This window comes from Hetaerina americana, unplaced genomic scaffold, assembly GCF_022747635.1.
Source record: "Hetaerina americana unplaced genomic scaffold, ioHetAmer1.1.p SCAF_1, whole genome shotgun sequence".
Classification (NCBI taxonomy): domain Eukaryota; kingdom Metazoa; phylum Arthropoda; class Insecta; order Odonata; family Calopterygidae; genus Hetaerina; species Hetaerina americana.
Window position 1 is genome coordinate 122,026,514 of NW_027286069.1, and position 24,395 is coordinate 122,050,908.

A 24,395-nucleotide genomic window follows, 5' to 3' on the forward strand; every position below is an offset into this window, starting at 1 on the left:
TTTTATACTTGTATCCGTCATTAGAACCTCCTTCGTCCTCTCCCACAAATTCCAAAATTATAACAGCTACTTTTTCTCTCGCTTACTACCTTCCTGATAGTTTAACGAAAGTATGCAGGAGAGATTCCTGGAATTCGACTCTATAAAACACATGAATCCTCCATCAGAAGATCACTTCAAAACTTGTTGCTGCCGATGCAAAATATACGCGCTAAGGTCCTCTCTCATTTCGGAATATTTCCATATTCCGAAATGAACACCGCATAATTATGGTCACATGCACTTCGGTAAACAGTTAAGAAACAAACAGCTGGCATTTAGGGACAGGTCAAAATCAGGTGAATATCTATCTGCTCAGTGAACGGGAACAAACGCTGGACTGCAAATGTCTTCATCAAGAGAATTGAAAGAATGCTGGGGGCGGATAACATTCGGACATGGAGACCCCTTCCAAGGAAGGATGCCTGGGGGTGCATCCGCCGTATCCAGGACCATAGACGTTTAATCCACGCGTTGCTTCAGAGGGCTTCACCTGCGCTCTCCCCGATCCCTATGGTAACCTTACCTTGGCACTCGTCATGGGAAGACCCTGCCCGCCACACTGCCCCCCCTCCCGGTCCCTTTTAGGACTCTCTGCCAAGGGCTGTGGTCGCAACATTGGCCCCTCCCGCTGCTAAACAAAACAGCCAGATGCTCTTTTATTTTAGATTTGAAGCCAAACAAAACAGATGCACGAAGAAACATTTTGTGTTCTGTGAGTCGTTTTCCATAAACCATCAGTCACCTAACTCCTAACATTATGTCGGCAACTCGTTCAAAGTGACGTCCACAGACTTCGATCGCATTCTATAATTAGTACAGAGCTGAATTTAGATCTTTATCAGTTACGAAATTAAAGGCGTGAAATTAAAAAACCAAGATGAAGATTAAATCTCCTATATCAATATTTTAATCTTCCTATCGAATTTTTGAGGCCACTCCCGAGAATTCTATGCCAGTTGGTTGGGAACGTGGGCACTTTGTTGCGACGTGATTCCTTCGAGATTCAGTAGTTAGCGTTTCCAAAACTACACACGGGCCTGTTTAGACCACTGCATTCGAAATTACCATTTGGAAATGAACGGGAGTATACAATGAAGGTACTTACTTCAATATTTATACTCCCAGGTTCCGAAGCGCGAGTAAAAAGCTGAGCCGGTCCACAAATGCATGCGACAAACGCTCTTCTGAACGACCTGCCTACGTCGAAGGGGTTGTGATATTTCTGTCAAGTAACCAACCGCCTCGTCAGACTCAAGGCTGAAGAAACTCTGCAGGAATTAAAGAGATCGGCATGCAACTGGACAGCGAGGAGAGCCGCTGCGAAACAATCCTCCGGATCGATGACACGCGGGCATGATCAGATTTCGGACATCATTCGACAAATGTTTCCATAACTTCACTCACGAATGACGCCACGCCGTTCTCGGCGGCGGTTTGGACGACCTACCTCCACACCCACTCACTGCGTCCACGAGCATCAAGGGTTCTCTCCGTCCATCCCTCCTCCAGCGATAACTCCGACGGAAAGACTACCTCTCCTCATCCAAAGGCCTGATCTTGATTCTCCACTTGCACTCCGCCCGTTCACCGAAAGAGTTAAATATCATGTCGAAGAGAAATATACTATATTCGAGGAGGATGCGGGATGCCATTGCCACGCGCGTCTCGCCGCCTTACCGACCTGATTTTACATCTACATCTACTTAATACCCCGCAAGGGCGTGTGGCGGGGGGTGTTAGGACACCACCCGTAATTTAGAAAAGAAAAAGAAAAAAAAACCGCATGCAATAACCACAAAATCATACATCCAAAAAAAAAACATTGCATACATTCATGCATGAACACTTATACCCACACACATGCAAACACTCAAACTACATCTTACATACACATGCACCTGAAAGTATACCTAACAGCTTTGCAGTGTTTAACTTTGCTCCGACTTGTAAATTCAATGTTTTCAATATTTCTAAAGTGACTTCGGTTTCTTACTATTATGATTTCTGATTGTTCGGGGAAAGAATGAGTATTTGTACCTATCTGTCCTGGAATCTATCTCCCTTAGTTTATCTTTGTGGTCTGATTTTAATGCGTTCAACAACGCGATCTCTTCTAGGTTAGGTCCAGGTACTACATGGTTTGTCCCAAAAGAAGTAGGACTGAGTCGATCAAAGAATATTTATTTCCAGACTTGATACATTCACTCAAATACCTTCGAAATATCACCCTTGTGCGTCCACACACACACACCGCTGTGCTGGCGGGTTTTCCACGCCTCGCACGCCTTCTGGAAGGCGGCAACATGAATGCTGCCAAGCTTCCTCGTCACGGCATGTTGTCACGCTTACATCGAGCCGAGGTGACGTCCTTTTAGCGCGGATTATAGGCGGGGGAACAGAAAAAAGTCTGGCCGGGCAATGTCATGGCTGTAGGGTGGTTGAGGCATGGTCGAGAAGCTCTTCTTGGCAGACCCACGTAAGAGCTTCCTTTTGTTCGTCCGAGAGCACTCGCGGCACCAACTTTGCACATACCTTTCTCATGCCCATGTTCCCGGTCACAATTACATGCACATAACTTTTAGGGATGCCAAGTTCATCAGAAACCATGCGAACACTAAATCTGTGATTGCTGTCCAACAAAGCCTTCTCTCTTGCAAGATTTTCGTCACTTTTTGAGATCAAAGGACGTCTTGAACGTTCGCCGTCTTTTCCACCCTCCTCCCTAATAACTTGTGCAAGTCAAAAACACCCGATGGCGTTGGCACCATGGAATGCTCAAGACGTTAGCACCTTGAGCATTCCACGAGTCTCTTTCCCGGTTTATCCCAGTTTCATGCAAATTTTGATGGCGTAGCAGTGTTCCAATAACTGACTCACGACAAAACGTCAAGAGGTCACGTTATAGACGTTTCGCAAACGAACGATCCACACTCCACAAAGGCTGGGAGTCTACTGCCACCGGCCTCCAGCCTTTCCTGAGAATCCCCTCCCTCTAACCCAGCCAGAGAAACCGACGCCCGTCCCTCCGTCGGGAAAAAATAAATCCTACTACTTTTGGGACAGACGTTGTAGTGCAGGGAAGCTGGTGCTTCTTTCCGTTACTCTCAATGAAGACGACGTCACTATTCTCTCCCTCACCATTCATCACGGTGTCAAACATCTCCCCCCAGACATCTGAGAAGGCAATGCAATTTAATCAGCAGGAAACACGAAACATGTTCTCTTGCGACCCGCGTTGAAAATATCCATGCATTAATGCCGTGAACAACTTTTAGAGAAATAAATGGGCTTGGTGAGAATAGTTCACCATTTTATTATTCGTGGGCCGATCCGCGAATAGTAGCACTCTGGAGACCACTCGGTTTTATCTATTTATTTATCATATTGCTCTGTAGGTCAGGAATGTGACTTAGAACATAGTCGTGCAGAAAAAAGAACTAGAAAATAAACGAAAATACACACTTAGTAATAAAACAGTAGAGCCTACATCAAAATGTAGAAAAAAAACATTGAGACACTGCATGCACACGCCCTTACATTAAAAACATCTGATAAATACAAGCTCTCGGTCATTAATTCATTCACACTGTAATAGCACTTGATCAATAGCACTTTCTTAAATTCAGTTTTAAAAATATTTACAGAGGGCTTATTTTTTATATTCCCGGAAAATTCGTCAAATATAAGAAGAGGAGAGTAATTGAGACCTTTCTTAGATGAATGAAACAAGAATGCTGAATTAAATGTACAGCGTCTGACCCTAAAAATAAGTAGAATAGTTTTTTGCCACCAACTGTTATATGACTGGAGTGGGGTGATTTGTGGTGGGAAAGGTAATGGTAGACCTTGGGAAAGCAACGCGACCCACGTCAGGTAACTGTGGGCATTTAATGCGAGCGAATTGCAGCAAGACTGGATCCTTGTTCGATGGTCGTGTCGCGAACTCACGATTCCGCTTTCCATGGGGCAATAGCGTGTGCGATAAAATTGTGCACTAAGCTTGTAAAATTGGATCCGGAGACCATGACCGTGGTTAAGGATGCTTATGGAGATGGAGAGGAATGTCCAAAGTGATGGTTTTCTGCTTCTGCACAGGATAATCTGGAAGGGTAGAGGGGAGGAGGTTGACGATGAGGAATAAAGCCCTGGAAATCCATAAACAGCACAGTGTGATGGAAATGTGCAAAAGTCAGAAAGAGGCTCAATTCTGATTGACCCCAAAAGTGTCAGGACGTTAGCAGAAGAGTGCAATATTCAGAAAATCACGGGGCATCGCATTCTTACAGAAGATTCAGCCATGGCACAGGTGTGCCAAGATGGCCCCCAAGGTACTCTCAGAAGACTGCTTGTATTGCCTTGGACCTCTTGGACTGCGGTGACAGTTTTTTAGAAAAGGTGGTTACTGGTAACGACACATGGGCTTTTGAGTATGATCCGGGTACAATCCCTTTGAGTTCCATTGTAGACCAGTCGATTATGTCAAGTAGGCCGTGACGAGGTGCCTGAACGAGGGTCCTGTTGATGCCTTTTACAGGAAGCATACCACAACTGGCGAAGGCACTGGCATTGGTGCGTCGATACATAAGGGTGCTCTGATGAATAATGCTAGACATTTGTACTTTAATTTGCAATACGTTCTTTTCCAAAATTATTCTACTTATTATTGGGCCAGACCTCGTACATTGTGTCCTCCAACAGTGAAGTGACAATGAACGGATGAGTTAGGCAAATATAAGCCTGGATTTCTGTTAAACGCAAAATGCTGTAAAATATATCTGCATTATTACTATTTATTATTGTCGTTATTTTGAATTAAAACCAAACAGGAGGCTTTCAGGAGTTCTGAGTGATACTTAAGCAATATCCTTCGAAGACCTTTTTTGCAAGGAAAAGACTTTAGCCGCATCTCTAGTGTTCCCCCAAAAGATTACACCACAGGACAGTTTGGAATGGACTTTGGCATAATATATGAGGGTTGGTACATCTAAAGATTTAGTCGGAACAAGTTTACGAATATTGAGGTTTCCATTACCATTTTATTGATCATATGCACAATTTGAGTATTCCGTTGATGCTTCGATTCAGATTGCATAAGTGAAATAAAGAAAAGGTGTTCCCATCTCATTCCTTAACATGAGCACCTGGAGTAACACTCTGACACTCGGGCGCCTCTTCCTCCCGCATTTGTGTATTTCCAAGAGAGACTTGAACGCCTTCCTCCGAGTGATTCCTGAAATGGAATCTTCGCTTACAATTCCATTTGAAGATATAAACGTTCGAGAATTCATGAGGATGGGATCGACTTCAGCGGCGATTAATGGAAGGCCGCACTTAGTTTAGACCGACCGAAGATGGCATTATCTTCATCGAATGAATATTTATGGTTATTTCTTCATTCTTCTTTGAATCGCATTCCGCAATCTGGCAAGTTGAAGTCTGTAAATAGGAATGACTCCGAATCTAAAAGATGGCAGTTTCCCACATACATTGTTCGAGCAAACAATCTTGTGCGCGATGAAACTGCTCCGATCGAAAGACACTGTCGACACAGATCACAGTCGCTTATTCCAATCACCCAGTGCTGATTCAGACGAATAGCAACCTCCCATTTCGATTATCCATGGAAGGGTATTAAGGAAGGATTAGGTATGGTGTTTGCGCGTGTCGTCTTCCAATGGGACTCCAAAGGGAAACCTCGGATCGATCGAAGAGACGACCGTCGTAACGCACCCGGGACTCGATCGGAAAGGAAGGAGGGCGATTGACGGACGGCTGGCGTGCGCACGGCACAGCTCCCCTTGGAAGGTCATCGTGAACTGGATTAGAACTGGAGCACTCGCGAAGAGTGAGGGAAAGTGAGTTCATAAGGTGGCGCCCTTGCACCGCGTTGGCGCCTATTCCTTCCCTTTGCCGGATATGGCGTTGTGCACCACCGCACACCCACCTCTCCTGGCGCCAAACGACCAAGTGGTGAGTTAAGACAGCCACAGAAATTGACAAGATAGCTGACATCGCCTCTGGACCTGAATAATTTAATCTTGCATTTTTATTTTTATATGTGCATTATTGTCATAACAAATTTTCGCGATCATTGATAATTCTCAGTGACCTCCACGAGACGTTGTATGTTTCTCGATTATTTCATTTTATTCGTGTGCTTCCTGATAGTTTGTGTTGCCTGCCGGATGGGCAAAATTGGCTCGCGGAGTGGGCTGCCGTGCAATTGCAAACCTATCATACGAGTATGAAAAGTTATAAAAATGCGTATTATACGATTCTACCGACGTTTGATTCTCCACCAATGAAAAACCTTCGCCTTAAACTCTTACTTTCGCCCGCACTTGAAAATTTCAATCAGAATTCCTTTTTGTGATTTATTTTTTTGTGATTTTTGCAGGTTTCAATTATATACCCACAGAACAGGTTTGGCAAGAATACAGTAATTTTTAAGAGAACCTTAGTCTATCTAAGATGACCAATAGTAGTTATCAACCCGACGGTCGGTTTCGATGGGTTTGGGTAGACCTCACGTGGTAATAAACCCAAAAAGCCGTGCGAAATTCACACATTAGCAGGGTAATAATGGAGGCCAGTTTCCTTTCGCCGCCTTCTGGTTTCCCAGAAAGTCCCGATGCCAGAGAAATAACACGGCTTGGGTGAATCTGAGGGTGCCCCAGAGAGGCATGCCCTGGAATCGAACCCGGTCCTCCCAGGTCAGTAGAGCAACGCTCTACCCACTGGACTACCACGTACCACTCTAAAGAAATATGCATTGTAATTAATCTGGAAATGAGGAACCTTAGCAAACACCTCAGTAAAGATTGACTGAAACAAACAGACTTAATATTCCATGAAAAATGTTTTCGACCAAACGGGAAATCACTGTTCATTGAAATGAGATTCTTGGCGAGTTGTCCGCCATGCAAATTGTAGTCAGTGGAACAGAGCAAGGAGGTCCTGGCGAAGGGAGGGACTAAATGAGGGTAATTTATCCAAAGTTTGGGAATATTTTAAATACTGGCGAGGACAGTAAAATATCCTAAAAAACGATCGTCCAACACGTCCTTTTTTTAGATTGAAACTTATTAATGTTCATCCGAGAGCAGTTCGTGTCGCCCGGGGCGGTCCATCAAGTTTTCATTTGTCACCATGGACCACTACACGACTGCTGCAAACCACTCGGCTCGGGACCACCCCCGTGGTTCGATCCGTCCACTTGATCCAATCAAACCGAATGTCAAATGGACATGAACTGACGGAGAGGACAGGTCAGCAAGCGACATGTCCAGCCCGACGACCTCGTTTGGCTCTCTTCGAGCAATCACTCGGGGGAATGCGTCGCTCTCGTGGAATAAAATCGGAAAGACAACTTCCTCCCACCCAAAGAGTCACCCCGAGGACACGCGCGAAATGCTGCCGGGCGAATCGAACTAACTATAACAAACGGTTCGCCACACCGTGCGCTGCTGTCGCCCATGATTGGGAGCGAAGCAGCATATCCGTCACTGCTCTAACGCTCTACCCACTGGACTACCACGTACCACTCTAAAGAAATATGCATTGTAATTAATCTGGAAATGAGGAACCTTAGCAAACACCTCAGTAAAGATTGACTGAAACAAACAGACTTAATATTCCATGAAAAATGTTTTCGACCAAACGGGAAATCACTGTTCATTGAAATGAGATTCTTGGCGAGTTGTCCGCCATGCAAATTGTAGTCAGTGGAACAGAGCAAGGAGGTCCTGGCGAAGGGAGGGACTAAATGAGGGTAATTTATCCAAAGTTTGGGAATATTTTAAATACTGGCGAGGACAGTAAAATATCCTAAAAAACGATCGTCCAACACGTCCTTTTTTTAGATTGAAACTTATTAATGTTCATCCGAGAGCAGTTCGTGTCGCCCGGGGCGGTCCATCAAGTTTTCATTTGTCACCATGGACCACTACACGACTGCTGCAAACCACTCGGCTCGGGACCACCCCCGTGGTTCGATCCGTCCACTTGATCCAATCAAACCGAATGTCAAATGGACATGAACTGACGGAGAGGACAGGTCAGCAAGCGACATGTCCAGCCCGACGACCTCGTTTGGCTCTCTTCGAGCAATCACTCGGGGGAATGCGTCGCTCTCGTGGAATAAAATCGGAAAGACAACTTCCTCCCACCCAAAGAGTCACCCCGAGGACACGCGCGAAATGCTGCCGGGCGAATCGAACTAACTATAACAAACGGTTCGCCACACCGTGCGCTGCTGTCGCCCATGATTGGGAGCGAAGCAGCATATCCGTCATCGCAGGTAATCGACCCCAAATCCGACTCCGCTCGGAGACTCTCAGAGGGAGAGAAACTGAATGTGAGGAGAGGAAAGTTTTTTAACGAGTCGCGGGGAGGAGAGGAGAGGGAGCGACGGTGGAGCAGGGGTAGACGGGGGGGGGGACAGCGGAGGCGGCAGTCGTCCCACGCTCCCATGGGCGGTGGAGGTGGAGGCCACCCCTCGCAGTGATTCACGCCCTCTTTCCAAATCCCACTCACGCCACCTATCCACCCCTCTCCACACACACACACGCACTCAGGAGAGCGAACGAACGCACGAGTCTCCTGGGCGGCGAGAATGCGAATGGCACTCTTAAGGGAAGGAAGGGCCGCTCCCGGACGCCGGCAACTTGTGCAGATTACGTCAGCTGCGAGGGGAGGGGAAAAAGCAGTAAAAATCCAAGGAGCGACACGATGAGCTTAAGCATTTATTTTTAACGAAACTGGATGATTAATCCTGGCTGGAATACCGCGAGGAGGGGAAATTGATGGCTTACTTTCCCTTTTGGCCAAGTGTGAATTAGCCGAGGCCGAGGGTATACATGTGTATGTGTTTGTGTGATGGTGTGGGGGCATAGGGCTACTTTTTGGCACCACTCACATCATCATTCCACTGTGGAAGTAGCTGTCGATGCAAGATCTCTGAAAACAGGAGACACATCTCACAAAGCAATGCGATAGGCTTTCGTCCGATACACGGCTCCTGCACACAAATTTTCATGGGTAGCCAGGCCGGACTACGTGTACGAGGGGTCGGATCCTCTTCCTGAAATTTCTCTCACTCTTCCCTTTTTCCTTTCAAATACATGATGGGACGACATTCGGATGGTGTGATACCAATCGGATGGCTCCACATGTCGAGCGCATCACGATACGATCCGTAGAGAAATCACGTCATATCGTTTAGCAAGAGTACCAATCAGGAAGCATTCTCCGAAATCGATCGCCACAGAATTAATGATTTCTACATGCAATGGCAATAAACTGTTCATCACTACAGGTCTAATGATGTAAGCTTCTCATTTAAAACCCCTAGATAAAGATTTCGTAAATTTTTCTGAACTTGAGTCGCGCTGATTTTTCAAAATAGCGACAGAGAGCAATAGCAACGCGCCCAAGTTGGAAATTCATAGCTTAAATCATATTCGGAGATATATATATATATATATATATATATATATATATAATTTAGTAATCTACCGGTTAAGGTAGGTTTTTGGATGGGCACAGATATTAAATAAATATTTTGTGACTCCTAACAAAACACAAAATCCAGTATCCTACTTTCATCAGGTCCCTCTTCATCTCTGAGTACTTCTTCCTCCTTTCATCCCGGCCAACATCCCTACCCGGTTCCTTCCTTTTCCTCGTTTGCCTAACATTCTCCCCTCTATGACCGCCTTCAACATCCCACTTCCGGTCAATACCCCCTTCATCCCCTTTTCCTGCCTCCTCCGGATTTCTCCCAACAAACTCCTCTCTTCGCCCAAAATACCAAGTACTTCCTCATTTTTTCTTCTCTGTCCATTTCACCTTCTCCATTCTTCTCTACACCCACATTTCAAAAGCCTCCAGTCTACGTCTATCCTCCTGCATCAATGACCACGTTTCCGTACCGTACATAGCTACGCTCCATATCAAAGTTTTTACGAGTCTTTTCTAGACATTCTTACTCAACGTCTCTCCTCAACTCCCTCCTTCTTGAGAAAGCCTCTTCGCCTAGCGCAATTCTTCTCCTTACGTCCCTACTACTTTGACCGTGTTGGTCCAAAACACTTCCGAGATACGTAAACTGTTCTACCTGCTCTAGTTTATGCCGTCCTATTTAATTTAATGTTTAGATTAGCCATTTTCTTTCTAGAAATTCGCATAACTCTTTTTTATTAACATCAATTCTCATCCCATTCCTATCGCACTGAATTTCCAATTCACACAGCAATGCTTGCAACCCCTTGGCAGACTGAGAAACTAAAGCTTGGTCATCAGCAAACCTAACTGATTTTACGAATTCCCCGCCCACTTTCATTCCTACCTCCAGGTCTTCCCATGCCTCTTTAATCATTTCCTCTGCATACAGGTTGAACAGCAACGATGATAATGGGCAACCCTGCCTTACACCTCTTCCTAACACTGCCCAACCGGACTCCCCGTTCCCCATCCACACCTGAGCAGTCTGAGACAAATACAGGTTACGGATTAGCCTCCTGTCCCTCCAATTTATTCCTGTTTTCTTCTATATACTCATTAGATTTTCCCAATTTACTCTATCAAACGCTTTTTCGAAATCTACGAAAGAGGCAAATACGTCCTGGAACTCGATTAATAATCTCATTACTGCAATGGCATCACGCGTACCTCTCCCTTTCCTAAATCCAAACTGATCATCCCCTAAGTAATCATTTGCCCTACTCTCTATCATTTTGTTTGTTATCCTGAGAACAACTTTAGCTGCGTGGGATATGAAACTTATTGTCCTGTAGTCCTCACATGATGTAGCCTTTACCTTTTTCGGAGTAGGGACTAAAACTGATCTCACAAAGTCTTCCGGCCAGATTCATTCCTCATAAATATTATGAATCAGCCCATATTGCCTCTTCCTCCCACATTTTCCTAAACATGGCAATAGTTCCGCGGGAATGTTATCTACCCCCACGGCCTTATTTAGTTTCATCTCCCTTAATGCCCTTTCTATCTCATCGTCGAGTATGCCTGGACCTAAGCTATATTCCTCTACGTCATATTCTTTTTCAAAGTCTAACTTTGTTGGTCTAAGTTCTTTACTATACAGTTCCTCTATGTATTCTTTCCATCCCTCTTGGATCTTTCCTCCGTCAACTATTACCTTACCCGCCTTATCTCTAACTGTTAGCATAGATCTCCCTTTTATACTTCCCGATTAGGATTTAACTTTGCTGTACAGGGAACCGATTTCACCCTTATTCTGCAAACATTCCATATCCTGACACTGCGTCTTCCACCATGCTTCTTTTGCTTTATTTGTTACCCGCCTAAATTTATTGTTTCACTCTTTGTACTTCATTTTGCCTAACTCCGTGTGTACATTCTTCCATTTTCTCCTCTTTTCCATCTTCGTAATCATCTCATCCGTGATCCATGGTTTCCTAGTCCTTTTGGCGTTAACGATTCCAATTTTGTCTATTGCGGCTTTCGATAACCCTTTCTTGATACTTTCCTATTTTTCTTCGATGGTAATCATCTCTTTGCCATCATCCATGGTATCCTCTACAGCCTGTTGGTATTCCTTTCTTTTCAATCCATTAAATGCTTCTATATTCCATTTTATAACTCGCCGCCCTTGCCATTACGTTTGAAAACGGAGGCTAAATTTCATAACAACTTAATTGTGGTCAGAGTCCGCATCTGCTCCCGGGAAGCTGTGCGAATTTATCACACTGCTCCTAAACCTTTGTCTAGCCAGAATATAATGTAGCTGATACCTTTCTGAGTCACCTGGCATTTTCCATGTATAACTGCGTCTTTTGTGGTGTCTAAACCAAATGTTGGTGATGACTAGCCCCTGTCTCCTGCAGAAATCAACTGCTTTCTCCCCGCGGTCATTCCTCGTGCCTAAACCGTAGTCCCCCACCTCATCACCATCTTTTCCTTCCCCTACCGTCGCATTCCAATCCCCCATCACTATCAAATGTTTCCCTGCGGGAACACACGCGATTATGACCTCTAATTGATCGTATATCCTACCGACCTCTTCCTCCTTCTGATTGCTGGGTGGCATGTATACCTTAATAATAACCAAGTTCATCGGTTTTGCTTTTATCGACTATGTCGACTACGCTTCTTCCGACCTCTTTATTTAATACTATGGCAACCCCTCGTTGGTTCTCATCCCCGCCGCTGTATATTATTCTATACCGATCATTCTAGTAATCCCCGCTATCTTTCCATCTCACCTCGCATAGACCTAATTTACCCCTTTACATCTCTCGCTTAACATTCTCCAATTTCCCTGTCCTCATCATTGTCCTAACATGTTCCTATTCTAACTAATTTCGTCTTCTTCTCCTGCGTCTTCTGTTCTGCTGCTGCCGGTTTTCCCTTGCAAGGGTTTCGTGGGAAGACGACTGCGGAAGCCTTGCCTCCCCCGCTGCCGGGCACGACACACGGCCGATTGGGCCGACCCCCGTAGTTGCCAGGACTCAAAATCTCTGTTTCGTCCATCATTTAAATCTTGGGAATGATAATTGAGGTGGTTTCCCGTTGCCTTCCTCAATAGTGTTTTTAACGTGACACCATCACTTATTGGCCGCCCCACTGGGGTCAGACGCCGTTGCAGCCGCCTCACTGAGGAACAGACGCTGCGTGGACTACCTTTCGTCTGGCTCCTAATCTTCGACCTATCTGGCATGGGTGACCCTACCAGGTGAAATTATTTATATATATATATATATATATATATATATATATATATATATATATATATATATATATATATATGCTCTTGTATATTTGTGAAAGTCCCGACCAGGCGTGGATGTTTCAGTACATTTCAGATCTCAACTACACCGGAATTCAAGAATGAATAATATCAAATTAAACGAAATTCAAAATATCCCTTTGAAATAGTTTTTCAATTTATTTCTAAAATTTTCATCCTGGTCAGCGGTGCAGCATCATCGCAAGTATTAGATTCGACGGCCATAAATCGATGGATGAATGTTTCAATTCACATTTAAAAGCTTTTGGCGCGTGCATCTTAATATTATTTCAAGATGTGACCCAGAAAACAAATCAAGCAATTTCTGGCGTCATCGTGTGTTACCTGGGGAAGTCCTTAATGCTAGGGATGAGTCAGGCAACGAACGCGTGACCCTTCGGCCGAACACGTCAGGGCTCGGTCTTGCCAGGAGGCTATTTCCGAGGAGGTGAAAGATGTATTCTATGAAAATGCTTCTAATTATAAACTCATATGCTGCATCCCAAGAGAAATTATTGATTAAATGGTGACAAGAGGCCAAGATGATGATTGGTTTTTCGAGGAGAAAGCTCGTAACGAGGGCAGAGAGGAATCATATACGAGTATATGCGCCACTCTGATAATACCGCGCTTCGTGCCGTCTCCTGAACATCTGGTCGGTAATTCATTCAATCCCTGCGACGAAGATGCTTCAGGTGCCGAGTGATTCAACGTGCTTGAAGCAAAAGCATTGCACCACCCCTCTATGTACTTCAAAGGCATTGAAGTTTAAGTTCACCCAACGTGTTAATTAATTTTCAGAACACTTTTCTAGAGAGTAAAATTTGTTCATTACTTATCCAAATCATATTTCCCTACTACGGAACGAACTGATGCAGCAGATTCAACAAATGGTCTTGGCTTACTCAGGAAATGCCGTCATCCTTTCAAATTCAAGGTAATTTCAACGCCTCGCTCCCTCCATTTCCTCCCTAAGCGCCGGTTTTTTTTCCGCCTCACTAACTCAATCTCTTTGCGTTGCGCCACACAGTCGAGCGGCATTTGATCGAAATTACAAACAAAAAAGCCAACCCCCAAGGGAAGCCAACAAAAAAAGAAAGTCTGCACTTCCGACGGCAACTAGTGTCGAGGTCTCCCGACGAGTGAGTAATCTGAATAGTCGACAAAGCGCCATGGCAACAGCGACAGTATCCCCGCGAGGATCGACGACCAAGACTGCACTCAATTCAGCGAGAAGCTCTTTAACCTCCATGGAAAAACACGAACTGCGGCCGGAGGAGGAATTCCGATTGGCTTCCATATGCGCGGTGCCCTTATTGGGTGCGTTTCAACGACTGCGAATGTCATCTCGCCAAAGACGGCGAGAGTCGATCAAATGCCAGAGCGAGGAAAAGCAGTTCGCGCCATCTACCGGCGTGAAAACCTCTCCGCACCACATCAAAGCACCCGCGGGGATGGGCAATCTAGTTCGCGTGGCCTCAACTCGACCCACCTCCGATGAACATTGTCACGCGAGCGAGGAAATACCGTTGATGACTTCTGGTTCGGAGGCGCGGCACGGTCGCCTTCCGGTGCGTGACGTCATTGGTTGCCTCCGTCTCGGGGTCGCACGAGAAACGATGACCGCGACCAGGGGTCAACCAGCGGCAGGGACAAGGCGTCCGAGAGCATGAAAGTAAGGGCGGCGAACGAATGAATTCGAACGATAGCCGTCCGCTCACAAAAAAAGCAGTCGCAGCGTCCGGGTCGACACACCAACAGCGGGATGAGGACGGGGCCCAGAGATGAAACGAAGTCAATCGCGCGGAGCCATTGCCATCGGAAGCCGGGATCGCCGAGTGGCAAGCGGGCGAGATGGGAGGGGCGTTGTTGGTTGTATCTCTGCGTTTGACGTCGGAAGGGAATGAAATGGGACAATTGGGGGGAGGGGGGAAGACGAAGAAACCAACCTTGTGTGTATTCTCCACGCGACGGTCGTCTCAGTCACCACACTCGTCGACGGTCCCGAAGGATTGTTGGCATCGGCGAATGGGGGGGAGTGGGAGGGGAGGCCTTTGGTACTATTTGGAAAGGGGGGTACACACACGGAATTCTCAGTGTTATGGGTGTGCGCTGGAGAGAGGGTAGACTTAGAGAAACCTCGCCTCGCACTGGAAACACTCGGGAGGCCTCATCAGGGTCGCCGACTTTCGGTGCGACTGTGTCCACTCACACACACGCACACACACTGCACTGGAAGGGGGGGCGGCCACTTGTTGCTCTCCTCTTTACCAGCTGGGCAGTGGTCGGGGGGTCCGCAAGGCGTCGTTCCCTGCGGACAGCAACACTCCCCTCCGCCCTCTGTGAGTGAGCCGTCTCTCCCGGACCGCGGCGGCTCCGTCGAAACCGAACCTCCCCTTCGTGAGATGGCGCGCGCCCGTGCGTGTGTTTCAACGCGAGTGCGCTCGCAAACCGCTCATTCCACGCGCCTCCATTCTCCCTCCTGCCCTCCCTCTTCCTCTTGCCTCCTCTCCCACCTTCCCCCTCCTGCCCCCAACCGGTCCACCCTCGCGTCGTATCGGCTCCTCTCTCTCCCTCCCATTCGGCGCGACCGGGCGGGAGGGGGGCGCACCGAGCACAAAGGTGACCGCCCTGTTGCCAAACGTCCACCTTCACAGGTTGGCTGCTGCGGGGAAAGGGGATAAACGGCGAGGGAGAGAGAGTAACTCCAGTTATGGCGAAGATCGGCCGGTCGGAGGAAGGGCGGCAGAAGTGTGTGTGTGTCGGAAGAACTGCGTGGTTTCGTAGGACACGGGTCCATCGGGTGGCAAGAGTCGCCACCTTCCTTCGGCTCTCTCTTTCGTGGTGGCAGATTCCTTGAAATGTCTCCTCCACAGCCGGGGGTTCGGCATTCTTACGCGGGTGCCGCCCCCTTCAAGAAGGTTTAGGAACACAGTGGTAATCGACGCTTAAGTCGGTTTGGCAGTTGCGATGGTAGCGTTCACCCAATGCTATAGGCTCTCTACGGCCGGCGTGTGATGCGCGCATCTACGTCGACTGGGTACGGTTTCCTAGGATTATCTTGCGCCCGAAAAATGACACGTGGTAGCTGGGGGTGCCCAGAGTTGCTTGCCCGGGCCCTCCGATCACTAGTCCAATGCTCTACCCCTTGGACTACCGCGTTCCCCACGAAGGGTTATAGTTGCGTAAGATGGTGACCCTATATGAGGGTGACAGTGGATCGAGAGAATACGATGGTCCAAAATCCACGCCGGATGACCGGTATTCTCTCTGCGGTGGTCGATCAGAGGCTGAAGCAGTGCGCACATACGTATCAACAGTTCCAGGATGTGAAAGCCTTTCATGGGCGGAAGAGGAGGAGCCGATCGCTCATCAATGTACAGCTTCTCTGTTAATTCGTAACTAGCGGGCTGTCGGACTTACACGTTCACGGGACTTAAGGTTTTCTCGGACCAAAGATGGTTCAGAATAACTGTTATGGTTTTATGAATACAGCCATAGTTTATGATAGCGAGAAATCTGCAGCTGGAAGCGACACATTAAAGGAGATGTAGCTACAAAGGAAACCAGGTAAGGTAGGAGGAAACCTTTGTGCAGAGAGTGAAAGACCCTTATTACTTGGACCATTGGGAAAGTGCAAGTGGAACAGCGGAGAAGCATGGTGTAGGTGGTAGATGAGGAAGATCGATTGGACAGGAAAAGAGAAATAAACCGTAGAGAGGACGATAGAAAAGTGATAAAGATCATTTTAAAGAGAAGAGCCAGATATAATTATTGCTTGGGAAAGGAAACTGCAAATTCAGTAGGAAATAATGGAAGCGTGGAAGACCAAAGAAAGTTATAGACAACATTAAGAGAGCTTTCCAGGACGGAAGAGCTATCAGGACGTAAGATCGCGAGTGGGTAGCCGCTGGGTAGTAAAGAATGGATGACTTCAATTACACTGGCCTCTGAATGAAGGACTATCGGAAGTGATTAAGTTTATTATATATCTCTAAAAAGATAACCGATGGCAGACATTTGAGGGAATATTAAATTTCCCTAAAATTTATGCCATATGCAAGATATTGAATATTTGTTTTCTGAGCATTGCCCTCTTCTGCTGACATCCTGACGCAATCAGAATTGAGGATGTGTCTCACTTTTTGCTCGTTTTCATCACACTGTGTTGTTGATGATGGATGGATGTCCTCATCTTCAACCTCCTCTCCACCCTCCCGGGACATCCTGTGCAGAAGCAGAAAACTATCACTTTGCACATTTCTCCATCTCCATTAGCTACTACTTTTGGCACAACATATTTTTACCCTCTATCGCGGTTGGATAATATTATTATGATCCCTTATCGTCCCTGAGGAAAATGGCGTCTTTAATCTATCTATCTTACTCTAAATCTCTCTAATTTTATTCACATGATCTCTCCTAACGCAGTACGATGGGGTTAATTAAACATTTTCATTTCAATGACTGAAATATTATTTATTGTTTTTAATCCTGCAAATGAAGCACTGCGTTGGAAAGCTAAGTACTTAGGTCTATTAATTCCCTAGCTATTAAAAATAGGCATTCGTTCTTACAATGAGCCGAGATGGTTCAACGGAAACCTAGCGACGAAAATAAAGAGGAAATAAATTCACCAATCCAAATTTAAAAAAAAGTATTCCATAAGGTGGAGATGAAACTCTACGGAAAACATATGACGAGTCTCAAACAATATCGATGGCAAAGGGATAGTGCTCATCTCCTTACGTTTACTGAAAGAACAATCCTTTGCAAAGTATCAGGTGAATACCTAAAGGCTTGCTAGTGATACTTTATGGTAGCAACACAGTATCGCATCAAAGTTTAATATTCTTTTGTAGAGATTAGTTTATCCTTCATCATAACAAGGAACCCTTTCCATTTAAAGAGAGTAAGAAGTAAATTTTCCGTAGACTATTAACAGAAGTATAACCTTTCAAATCTCAGCCTTCTCTTAATTGGTATGCATACATACTTGTATGATAGGGGGGGGGGGGTTTGGCTGTTTAAAACTAACAAACGATACGACAGTATGGTTGAAAAAACTAACTGAAGGTACTTTGAATTCTCTTAAAAATAATATTGGTGAAATGCAGAGATCATGCAACAATTAAATTGTTAATGAAAGAAAAATAAACATGATTTAGCGATTACCTACATGATGAAAACATTGTGGCGTAAGCCTTTTTTTACCGCTTTCTCGTAAACGTAAAACGAAGGTACCTACGACCATGAAACAATGGAAAAACGAAATAGCCAAGGCCGTAAACTTTACACTCCAACTAATTTCACTTCGCTCAAAAAGCTCACTTTTTTAACTATGAGAGAGGGAATGTTTATAAATAAACGGAAATGAATGACTCATCGTCCAATAAGGCGTTTCAAATTAAAGCAAATGCCACCTTCAGATAAACTTCATCACATAGTGAGTAGCGTCGTTCATCAAGGAGCAAAAGTCAAAATCGGTACCCACAAGAGACAGTCAGTGTTAGGCAAGTTCGGTACTGCCTTTTTACGCCAACCATCATGCGATTAATATAGGGAGGGAAAAAGCGTTTCCAAGGTCAGGCGGATGAGGTTCAAAAGCAGTTAATTTGACTTAATAAATTAGGTTCACTTCACTCACATCGCGTCAAAATAACAGCACTCAGAATTATTATAGTCATTGGCGACGAAATTCTCAGCATTGCCAAATACTCTACGGATTAGGAAATTTGCAATGAATCGAGTGTGTTATTTCATAATAAAGCAAATGAAAGGAGAGACTTAGTGTATACCTTTCAGGTGTCAAATTACCTACTAATTAATGGGTATGCAAGGAGTTCAACGAAAAAGGATTCAACATCGACTCGCAGATATCTTTGTCTTCTCCCACCGTTTCCAAACTACATGTGCTCCAGTTATGCCAGACGGGACATTGAAATCTCCACCCTTACTCAACGTCCCTCTCATCAACTCCCTCCTCCATGTAAAAGCTTCCTTGCCTGGCGCAATTCTCCTCCTTACGTCCCTACCACTATGAACGTGTTGGTCCAAAGCACTACCCAGATACGTAAACTGTTCTACCTGCTCTAGTTTTTGCCCTCCTATTTTAATGCTTACCTTAGCCTTTTTTCTTTCTAGAAAATCGCATAACCTTTGTTTTATTAATATTGATTCTCATCCCATACCTATCGCACTGAATTTCCAATGCACTAAGCAATGCTTGCAACCCCTTGGCTGACTGACAAACTAAAGCTTAGTCATCAGCACACCTAACTGATTTTACGAATTCCCCGCCCACTTTCATTCCTACCTCCAGGTCTTCCCATGCCTCTTTAATCATTTCCTCTGCATACAAGTTGAACAGCAACGGTGATAATGGGCAACCCTGCCTTACACCTTGATAACCTTGCAACCCTTTCTAACACTGCCTCTCCGGACTCCCCGTTCCCCACTCCTACTTGAGCAGTCTGAGACATGTACAGGTTGCGGATTAGCCTCCTTTCCCTCCAATCTATTCCTATTTTCTTCAATATACTCATTAGTTTTTCCCAATTCACTCAATCAAACGCTTTTTCGAAATCTACGAAACAGGCAAATACCTCCTGGTTGTGTTCTATATTCCTCTCGATTAATAATCTCATTGCTGCAATGGCATCACGCGCACCTCTGCCCTTCCTAAACCCAAACTGATCATCCCCTAAGTAATCATTTGCCTTACTCTCTATCCTTTTGTTTATTATTCTGAGAACAACTTTAACAGCGTGGGATATCAAACTCATCATTGTCCTAACATTCCACGTTCCTATTCTAACTAATGTGGTCTTCTTCTCCTGCGTCTTCTGTCCTGCTGCTGCTGGTTTTCCCTTGCAAGGGTTTCGTAGGATGACGACCGCGGAAGCCTTGCCTCCCCCGCTGCCGGGCACGACACACGGCCGATGGGGCCGAGCCCCGTAGTTGCCAGGACTCAAAATCTGTTTCGTCCATCATTTAAATCTTGGGAATAATATTTGAGGTGGTTTCCCGTTGCCTTCCTCAATAGTGTTTTTAACGTGACACCATCACTTACTGGCCGCCCCACTGGGGTCACACGCCATTGCAGCCGCCTCACTGAGGAACAGACGCTGCGTGGACTACCTTTCGTCTGGCTCCTAACCTTCGACCTATCTGGCATGGGTGATCCTACTAGGAGCAATTATTATTACTCTCGCCAGCACAGCTCTAGGGGTCACCGGAACGCACAAGCCCTTCCACCACGTCAAGGTTGTTTCCCGGGGAGGCATTTTAACGTTTAGCTTAGCCTTTTTCTTCCCAGAAAATCGCATAACCTTTGTTTTATTTTTATTGATTATCATCACATATCTTTCGCGCTGAATTTACAATTCACTCAGCAATGCCTTCAATCCCTTGGTTGACTGAAAAACTAGAGCTCGGTAATTAACAATTCTAATCCCTCGCCGACTTTCATACCTATTTCCAGTTCTTCCCATGTCTCTAGAAATCATTTTCTCCACATATACGTTGGACCGCAATTTGGAATTTTTTAAATGTAATGTGAATAGGATGCTTCCAGCCAGTTTGAATTGAATATGGAAGCAATTCTTCCATGATTTTTTCCTCCCGGGGCACGAGGATAGCAAGAGGATGGCTTATCCTCGGGTCTTCGCATCACCGCTGCGGAGGATCTCGTCTGCAGTGGGTGGGCGATGGCGTAGTCGACGGGCGAGCGGCATCCGGGCCTCGGAAGACGTGTTCATCCGGGCCTCGGTTTCGACGTGTTCATGGCTCACGCCTCGTTGCCAGCGGCGGAGAATGTTCGTCTTCCTTTCGCCCGGTGATGTCACTGCGGCCCCCCATCACGTGCTTTGCCGTCGCCTGGGTTATCTGGCTTTGTCTGACGATGAGAGTCGCACCTTAGCAGAGGTCGTAAACCAAGAGGCGAGGCGTGACGCGTCGCGGGGCCCCGTTTCAGAAAATGCGGTGGGCGGAGCCTGTGGGAGTGCCTGGAAGGAGCCAGGAGCATTATTTCAAAATTACGAACTACGTCGACGGTCAACAGATAAAAATCACTTCATGTTAACTCAGACGTAAGATGTTTCAATGCATTTATGCCGATAGTCACGTTCATTTCAGAGGTATCTCATAAACCAAGCTAAACCAAACAAAATATAGAAATTGACGTTAACTTCGCTTGGATTTCAAATCAAGCCCGACTTAAATGTATTTATGGTTTCACTATTTGCTGTCGTCAGCCGATCCTTCCGATGCGTTTAAGCTCCATCACATCTTCCGGTGTTTGGAGTGAACATAAGAAAAGATGAAACTCCAGGATCGTTCACCCTCGGAGCAATGCAATGCTAATTACCTTTGCTGATACACCAATTGCGAAGGAGATTCCATATCCTATCGTATTTTCAGGGGTGGCAACGGGGAGGTTTTGGGATGCAAACGAATGTTAAAATCTAGGGAGGGAATAGAAGGGAGACAAATTGATAAGAAAAGATACTCTTTCTTAAATAGAACTATTATTGATTGGAACCAGCTGCCTAGAGGTTTGTTTGAGCCCTTTCCATCCAATTTTAGAAGTTTTAAGTATAAATGTAAAGCAGCCACTGGGTAATAAACTTCATTGTAGTTATTAAAATATTGTTTGTACGTGATGTGGACGGCATTTTGTATGCGATGTGGAAGTTTGCTTGTATGTTATGTGGAAGTGCCATTTAATGTAAGAATATTTTGTCTCTTATCTGTTTTTATAGTGCATTTATGTATGTAATTTTCGTTGGGAGAGTTATCTTTGATCAAACTTGACCGTTGCCACCAGGAAAATCGCCTAATTGCAACGAAATTCTAAAATAAAAATATTCCAAATGAGGTCTAACTAGAGCAAAATAACACCTCTCTTTAAATTTTTCATTACATTTCCCAACCACCCGTTTTATGAATCTAAGTTTCTTTAAAGCTGATCCGTATATTGTCCTGGTATGTGCTCCCCATGAAAGGCGTGGTGTTATAACAACCCCCAAATATTTAACTTGATTGGCCGTAGTCAGTACTGAACCCTCTATTTCGTAGTTTATATCCTGTTCCTCGCTTCCTTTGTTCCAAAATTTCAAAACTGCGCATTTATCTATATTGTGTTAATCCCCATTTATTGCACCATTCCAAGATATTGTCTAAGTCTCTAGAGAGTAGCTCGCGATCTAGTTGGCTCCTTATTTCCCTGTATACCACCGTGTTGTCAGCAAATAACCTCAGATTGCTACCAACGTGTGTGCTTAAGTCACTAATGTATATTAAGAACAGAAGAGGCCCTATTACACTTTCCTGGGGGACGCCCGAAGTTACATCTCTATTCGTTGAGCACAACCCATCTATGACTACTATTTGTTTGCGGTTTGACAAGAAGTCTCTAATCCAATTAATTATTTTCTCGTTGATCCCATAGTATTTAAGTTTATGCGACAGTTTATTGTGTGAGACTTTGCCAAAGGCTTTTTTGAAATCCAGGAATACTGAATCGACTTCTGTGTTGTTTTCTCCCGATCTTAGTATATCGTGAATGAAGAGACCAAGTTGTGTTTCGCAAGATCTGCTTTTCCTAAATCCGTGCTGGTTGTGGATTAGTATTTTCCCACTATCAAGAAATCTCATAATGTTAGTGACAATAATGTGTTCCAATATTTTACAAGAGATCGATGTTAAGGAAATGGGACGATAATTGGTTGGTTTATCCCTATCGCCGCCTTTATAGATGGGAGTTATATAGGCTAGCTTCCAGTCGCGAGGCGCTGAGCCTTCTTCTATCGATTTTAGAAAAACAATATGTAAAAATGGAGCAATGTCTTCAGCTAATTCCTTTAATATTCTAGCAGGTATTTCTTCCGGACCAGGTGCCTTGTGTGCTTTGATACCACGGAGCAGATGTACTATTCCCTGCTTGGTCAGGGTAAAATCCCTCATGTGTTTCCCGGGTGGGTTTATGTTTTTATTGTAGACGCTCTGGAAAAATGGTTTAAAATATTAGCCTTTTTCACGCTATCTGTAATGATTTCTCCATTTTCCGTCTTCAAAGAATGAACAGGTGGACGTTTACCCTGTATTTCCCTAACGTAGGACCAGAATGACTTAGCATTTTCCTCAAGATATTCGCTTAGCATTTTAGATTTAAAAGAGTGTAGTGCTGTGCGCATAATACTTTTCGTCTGACTACGGCATTCTTTTAGTTGCTGTTTGGATGTATTCATATAAACTATATCGTCACTTTTAAAACTCTTTTTGAAATTTGACTGTAGCTTCTCTTGCCTTCTTAATGTCGATCTGACTTCCCCGTTGTACCATCTAGGTTCCTTACTGTCGCATTTGAGTTTGGACGGGATGTACGTCTTCATTCCTTCGCGTAAAATATTTAAGAAATATTTCCAAGTGTTCTCTGTATTGGTTGTCAGTGTTTTTGTTTTGTATTCTGGTAATTTTATCTTTAAATATTCTCTTAGTCCGTTAAAATTTGCCTTGTTGTGTAGGTATATTTTACGCTTTCCTTTGAACTTAGTTTTTATCTCTACAAGAATAGCCTAATGGTCACTGATTCCGTCTATTATTTCAATATTAGTAATGATTTCGGGCATAGAAGTCGCAAAGATATCTAGTATGCTTTGGCCCCGTGTTGGTGATTTAACAATTTGTTCTAAGGAGTTCTGAGTTTGTGAATATATGAAGGAGATCTTGGCATGAATCTCGGTTTATTGCAGATTTTCCCTACGCAGTAGTTGCCCCAGTCAATTAACGGTAGATTTGTGTCACCAGCGATTATAATATTACTGTTGTTATGTCTACTGCTGATAGTGGATATTTGTTCGTCGAGCTTGTGTAGGACATCTATGCTAGAATCTGGGGGTCTATAAAATGAACACACGAATAGGCTTCTGTCGTTGTAGTTCTTAATGTTGCACCAAACGCTTTCTATGCCATCTACGTCGCATTCATATCGTTGGCTACTAAGATGTGACTTTACTGCAATGAATACTCCCCCACCCAACCTATTTAGTCTGCCCCTTCTGTAAATTGTTAAACCGCTCGAAAAAACCTCATTGTTTGCTACATCTTCCGTGAGCCAACTTTCCGTTACAACTACTATGTCTGCGTTTGTACTGACAAAAATATGCTCAATATCCGATATTTTGTTTCTAATGCTACGGCAGTTTAATGTTATAATTTTAATTTGGCCAATTACTTTTTGTTTTTCAGTTTTATGTACGCTAACAAAACTGTTTTGAGACGATTCGTGGTTAACAGAGGCAAAAAATTACATTCACTCTCATTTCTATCTTTAATGTATTTAGAGGCACCAATTTTATTATATTTACGTGGGTTATATGTTGTTTTAACGCAAGTGTTTGTTTGTTCAATTTTTTTGGGGATTTGAGAGGCATAACCTGAACTGAATTGACAAAAAGCGCTGGATTCTACGTTATTTATGCCAACATATGACCTACGCTCTTGCCTACCAGCTATGCTAAACCCTCGAAACGTGTTCGTGTAACCTACGCGCTACAAACTTCGATGCCTCGGCAGTATAATG

General features: G+C 44.7%; 1 protein-coding gene across 2 annotated transcripts in view; it reads right to left on the reverse strand.

Annotated features, from left to right (window-relative positions):
* Positions 1-15,233, reverse strand: part of LOC139696373 (trophoblast glycoprotein) — a 53,907-nt gene extending 38,674 nt beyond the window's left edge. The window contains exon 1 of one of the 2 annotated variants that reach the window (XM_071595128.1): positions 14,761-15,233. The gene's annotated coding sequence lies outside the window, so the exon portion shown is untranslated. The remainder of the gene's footprint in view (positions 1-14,760) is intronic. The other variant, XM_071595124.1, reaches the window with a different exon arrangement.
* Positions 15,234-24,395: the final 9,162 nt, after the last annotated feature.